The sequence below is a fragment of the Zootoca vivipara genome, chromosome 12, assembly GCF_963506605.1.
Source record: "Zootoca vivipara chromosome 12, rZooViv1.1, whole genome shotgun sequence".
Taxonomy (NCBI): Eukaryota; Metazoa; Chordata; class Lepidosauria; order Squamata; family Lacertidae; genus Zootoca; species Zootoca vivipara.
Window position 1 is genome coordinate 51,740,796 of NC_083287.1, and position 6,461 is coordinate 51,747,256.

Here is a 6,461-nt window from a genome sequence, read left to right on the forward strand (position 1 = left end):
ATACGTCGTGCCTTATAGAGAGTTATTACTTTGCAGAATTGAATTCTCTTCTGACCATGTACAAGGGACAACTTCGGGATTGACTCTTCTGGATAGAACCCAGAAGGGCTTTGCATTCAATTAGGAATCCTAGCTTCTCACCACGGTTCCCATTTCTGAAAACAGCGCACCACAGAGAATGCTACTTGACCATACCCGTGCCTGGTCCATTAAGAAATGGTTTCACGGAGCTCAGTTTCCTTGTGATGCCCAAAACAGTTTTGGGAGGCCACTGCAACAGGGTTCCATATGATGACAGGCTCTGCATATGTGGCCAAGCTCAGGTGGAAGACATAATACGTTACTTACTGATCTGCCCTTTATATTGGGATCCAAGAGATCGATTGCTGACCTTTGCTGACTCTGGCAAGCAGGCTTAGTATGGCAGAAATCATTCATTTGTGTGTGTGTGTGAGAGAGAGAGAGGGGGGGGCAGGGATGGATTTAAGTTTGATGAGGCCCTAAGCTACTGGAGGTAATGGGGCCCTTTATGTGTCCAGCTGTCCTTTTTCAACAACAAATTGTCACTGTTTTTTGTGTTGAATATATGCTATGTGGTAATTTATGAACCTAATAGGTATCTAAAGCCATTTGCACATAACAAAATATGTATTTTATCAAAGTAATTGTTGAACTTATCTCATATTTTGGAAATGTACACCCAGTTTTTTTCCCCTTTAAATTTTTTGAGGGCCTTCAAGAGAGCAGGGCCCTAAGCTATAGCACTCTCTGTGTGAGAGAGACATGGGGTGGAAGAGAGAGACTAACAGTTTTGTGATAAATAGAGAGGAGCATTATGCTCTGGTTGCAAGAAACATTAGAAAGCGGCAAAAATGTTGCTCGCCCCCAAATGGAAAAAAAAGCAGAAGTCCCAGCAAAGGAAGAATGGATACAAAAACTTATGGAGTATGCAGAAATGGTGACACTTACTGGAAGAATAAGAAATCAAGATAACAAACTTTTTTATATATAAAAGAATGGAAATGGTTTATTGAATATTTACAGATAAATCGTAAACAGATGAGGACATCAGCAGGATTATTGTAATAACCTGCAGTTTCATAAGAGTATATACGGCATTTAAAGTAGATGAATAAATGAGCAAAATAAGTTAATTTGGATATGCAGAAGACATAAAAATAAATTTAAGGAACTGCAGAAAGAGGGGGAAAGATGTCTAGTTTTGAAACGTTAAAATGATTGCAAAATCAGTGAAATGTATAAACCTGAAAAGTAAGAGTGTGTGTGTGTGTGTGTGTGTGTGTGTGTGTAAGATTAGAAAGTTTGAGCTAGATGGCATTGCAATAAGTTGCGCAGGAGATTGGGAGGTCGAACAGAAGTTAAGCTAGGTATGAGCTAACAGGTTATGAATTCTGACTCCCTTTCTTCACATCGTTGGTGCCTTGTTTTATGTAATTACTGTACAGTATGATCTCCAGCTTGGCAAATTGCAGTGGCTGAAATGGTTATGGCCTTTGGTGGATGCAATAAACTCTTTGGTTTGATAGCAGCTACTGAAAGCCCTCTCCTCCTCTTATGAATTTGTCCGGTCCTCTTTTAAAACCACCCAAGTTGGTGGCCATCATTGCCTCCTTGAGGAGTGAGCCTTAGATCATTTTGAAAGGGATGAGTCAAGGAGGAGGCATATCAACAGCAATCACTGGTGATAGCTAAGTGCAAACAACATGTTAGAAGGAGGAGGAGGAGGAGGAGTTTGGATTTGATATCCCGCTTTATCACTACCCGAAGGAGTCTCAAAGCGGCTAACATTCTCCTTTTCCTTCCTCCTCCACAACAAACACTCTGTGAGGTGCGTGAGGCTGAGAGACTTCAGAGAAGTGTGACTAGCCCAGGGTCACCCAGCAGCCGCATGTAGAGGAGCGGGGAAGCGAACCCGGTTCACCAGATTACAAGTCCACCGCTCTTAACCACTACACCACACTGGCTCTCAGAGGTGTGTGCTACTGAATACCAGACACTGAACATGACAAAACAGGGGGAAACTGCTACTGGTAAGCTTCCTGAAGACATCTGTCCTAAACAATTCCTGAAAAGCAGGATGCTGGGCCTTATTAATCTGATCCAGCAAGGCCGTTGTCTTTTGCAATGCACCAAACCAGTGTCCCCCAACCTGGTTCACTCCAGATATTTCAGACTACACCACTATCAATCTCCTCCTGACCTTGGCTGGGCTGGCTCTGCTGACTGCGAGCTATAGTCCAATACTTCTTAGAATCACAGAATTGTAGAGTTGGAAGGTACCACCAGGGTCATCTAGTCCAACCCCCTGGAATGCAGGAATCTTTTGGGGGAACTTGAACCCACAATCCTGAGATTAAGAGTCTCATGCTCTGCCAGTGGAGCTATTCCAGTCACTAAGGAAAACCACACAACACAGTTTCCCTGGCAATAGAGAAGAGGTTGGAAGCAAGAGGTTTCCACATTCTCTTGCTACACCAGGACAAACCATGGTCCATTCAAACCATGGTTTTATTGAAATAAGCCAGGTTCTAAACCTGGCTTTGGCCCATGGCAAATTTCAACTAATTGCAGTTCCCACTTGGGATGTAACAACAAACTGGGTTTCATTAAAACCTGAAAGAAGCTCCTTCGAAACTCCTCTTTGTGGCTGTGCGGCAGGAGAGGAGAAGAGAGGCTGCTAAAGTCTGAAGCTCAAACTGGCTCATTCCTGTAATACCCAACTGAGACAATATCAACGGCATTGCAATCAATCATTGAATAAATTAATAAAAGAGGAGGAGGAGAGGAAATGAGAGTCGGTGATCTCGGTAAACTCAATGTGCCTTAATTTTAATTAATTTCCAGATAGCTCTAGAAATGTAGACCATACACTACCGCTGCGCTATCCCTTGTCATGCTCGGTTTGTGTAAAAAGGACTCCCAGCAGCTCCCAAAGATTCGAAGTCATCAGATCAAATCAAGGCACTACAAGCCCAGTTCAAATAACAGCAGTGCATCTGATGACAACTGCACATCCCTGTGGTGAGAGGCAGCGGAGTCATTTATATAAGGCCACCAGGTGAGTTTGCAACAGCTGAGAGATTTGAACACAGGACGTTCTGGTTTGCAGCTTCAACCTCTCCTAACCACTATGCTACAGTGATGCTAGAATCAAACATTTAGATCAGACACAAGAGCTATCCTCAGGTAGCCAAAGCTGATAGCTATTCACGCAGAAGATAGAACAGATGTAGAATCTTGGAATTTAAGAGTTGGTAGAGACCCTAAGGGTCATCTAGTCCAACCCCCTGCAATGGAGGAATCGCCGCTGGTTGTGACTCAACATTGGGGGAGACTTCCTAACCAATAATAGCTATTTGACAGTGGAAGAGGCTAACTTAGCAGGTGGAGGCACTCTGTCACTGGAGGTAGAATCTGGATGTCCACCTCTTAGGGATGCTGCACTTTGGGTATGGGGGACCTTTGGTCCTCCAGGTGTTGCTGAACTACAACTCCCACAACCCCCGGCTGTTGGTTATGCTTGCTGGGACTGACGGGAACTATAGTTCAGCCACATTGGGCAGGTCAAAGAGTTCCTCACTCCTTCCACAGTTGCATCTTCCACTGCAGAACCTGTGATGAGCAGGTGGGGTTAGAGGGGTTGGCCTCTGAGGTCCCTTCCAGCTCCATGACTCTAAAGGTCAAGGTAAAAAGGTAAAGGATCCATGGATATTTAAGTCCAGTCAAAGGCGACTATGGGGTTGCAGTGCTCATCTCGCTTTCAGGCCGAGGGAGCCAGCATTTGTCCACAGACAGCTTTCCGGGTCATGTGGCCACCATGACTAAACCACTTCTGGTGCAACGGAACACTGTTACAGAAACCAGAGTGCACAGAAACACTGTTTACCTTCCTGCTACAGCAGTACCTATTTATCTACTTGTACTGCCATGCTTTCAAACTGCTAGGTTGGCAGGAGCTGGGACAGAGCAACGGGGATTTGAACCGCCGACCTTCCGATCGGCAAGCCCAAGAGGCTCAGTGGTTTATATCACAGCGTCACCCGCGTCCCTTCCATGACTCTAGGCAACACTCTGCAATCAGGTCATCCTTTCAAAGTGGCTGATACAGTGGGTTAAACTCTAGAAATCATAGAATCATAGAGTTGGAAGAGACCACAAGGGCCATCCAGTCCAACCCCCTGCCAAGCAGGAAACACCATCAAAGCATTCTTGTCCTGTGATAGTTTCCAGGTGATCTGGCACATTGGTTCAGAGCTCTGGGTTCCTGCTGTCTACTCAAAACGCATATAAGCATCTCTTGGGGAAATCACAGGTTTGACACAGCAGGTAGCTCCTACTTCACATGGGAGAACTACAGATTCCCCGCACTTGCAATTGCTAGCAGCTCTTAATTTGAGCCCCATGGGCACACCTGAGCTGAGCGCCATCATTCGCTGCCAGATCTGGGGCTCACTCCTCACAATGCAAAATAATCCAGAAGAGGAGGCATTCCAGAATTAGCAGAAAAGACTTTTTGGTCTCTGGACGGGGCTAGGATGCCTGGGCACGTTTTGATTCAGTTAAGCGCTGATTGGGTACCAGAGTTTCTTCTATGGGAAACTCCCTGGTTATCTTGTCCTTCAGATATTTTGCCAAGCAATCAGAGGGTTGAACATAACGATTAAAGTTCTTACAGATCCTTTCGTATAAGCAAAATATCTCTCCCACTCGCCCCCAAACAACACTTTCCCCTCTAAATCCCAAACCCTGCCCAATTTCACCACTAGATCAAGATACATTTTCAAATACTGACATTGAGAAGTGACTATTGCTGATCCTGGAAGAATTCTGCCAAATTAAAAAACCTATTTCCCTGCTATTCAAGCGCAATCACACAGTCAAATACAGCCACATTCAGGTGACCGTGTCAACAGCCTGTGTCAAAATTCTCACATTTGTCTGCGATGATCAACACTCACATGATATATACTCTTATATAAAGTGCTTGGGGCTGACTGTCGGTGGTTGACCAACTTCTAGGAGCTGAAATCTGGGTTATGCGATTTTCAGGCAGATCTGGAAGTGGGGCACTGAACAGTCAAAACTCAGGAGCAAAGAGGGCTCTACTCTTGCCCAGAGCAAGCAGAGCCACAAGCATATTGAACCGCATTATTCCCCATCTGCACGCTTGATTTGCTTCGGATCATGGAAGGCGTATTATTCCCAGTAGCAACCAGGAATTTCCATCTATTTGCAGAAGCCAAGACATTTGCCCAACTTCACCACTAGATCAAGATACACCTGGGGAAAGGGAAGGTGCAAAACACACTCGAATATTCCCAAGTGACTACAGCCAACCTTAGAGACTTCCTAAAATAGACCTAATGCACACACATCGAGAAAGAAAGGATTCCACATGACAACACACTCAGTGGCCCGTCTTACTTCTCAATTATTTTTCTGCACCGTTTGAAAGCACCCAGCTTCCTCTTCTCCCCACAGGGAAAAACTGAAATAAGTCAATGAACTCTTAGCAAACTAAACTTAACATGGGAACGCAATTTTGCATCTGTCCTCTTCTGGAACGAAGCTCATCATTTTCCAGGAAAAAACACTTAAGGAGGAAACAGTGTGTGGGGAGGGGGGGGCGGACACACCCCTGAGACGTTCATTTTGCCTTGTTTTAAAACTTGCCTTCAGTACTGTTCTTAAAACTATTTTACCTGTTTTTGTGGTTTGCCTTCCTTGAGACACAGGTAACAGGCAAGAGATAAATGAGGCAGCAATATTCATTATAATATCTATCTATCTATCTATCTATCTATCTATCTATCTATCTATCTAATCTATCTATCTTGCATTCTGCCACTGAGCTTCCACCAAGACCCATTCCCACCTTCACCCCCAAACCCCAGAATTCATCCTCCAAGAAAAGCGAAGGCAGAGAGAGAGACGAGAGGGAGGGAGGGAGGAGGAGAGGGAGAGAGGAGTTAGTTCGCTTGGCAACTTACTGGTGGTGTTGTACTTGACTCCGTTGAGGAACTCGGGGCAAGGTCTCTCTCACCAGCTCCCCGGCGCTGGTCTTGGGCCAGCAGGTTCCGATCTGATCGGTGGGTGGCGTTGCAAGTAGGGACCTTCAAGTTAAAAGAGAGAGGAAAAAGGGAGTGACTGAAACCATCCACGCTCCGTGCGGGACCCTCACACCGAGAAACAGAGAGAGAGAGAGAGAGAGAGAGGAGAGAGAGAGAGAGAGAGAGAGAGAGAGAGAGAGAGAGAGAGAGAGACGAGAGAGAGAGAGAGAGAGAGAGAAGAGAGAGAGAGAGAGAGAGAGAGACTCTTCCAGCTCTTCCGCGCTCCCCCTACCATCAAATCCATCCTGCAACAAATCGAGGAAACTGCAGTTCGCATCCAGCTCCTCGATGAAGTACTGGAGGACGATCGTCTCGTTCATGGTGGTCCCG

At 45.5% G+C, this 6,461-nt stretch overlaps 1 protein-coding gene across 1 annotated transcript in view; it reads right to left on the reverse strand.

Annotated features, from left to right (window-relative positions):
* Positions 1 to 6,114, reverse strand: part of CRHR2 (corticotropin releasing hormone receptor 2) — a 115,912-nt gene extending 109,798 nt beyond the window's left edge. The window contains exon 1 of the mRNA XM_035129604.2: positions 6,012 to 6,114. The gene's annotated coding sequence lies outside the window, so the exon portion shown is untranslated. The remainder of the gene's footprint in view (positions 1 to 6,011) is intronic.
* Positions 6,115 to 6,461: the final 347 nt, after the last annotated feature.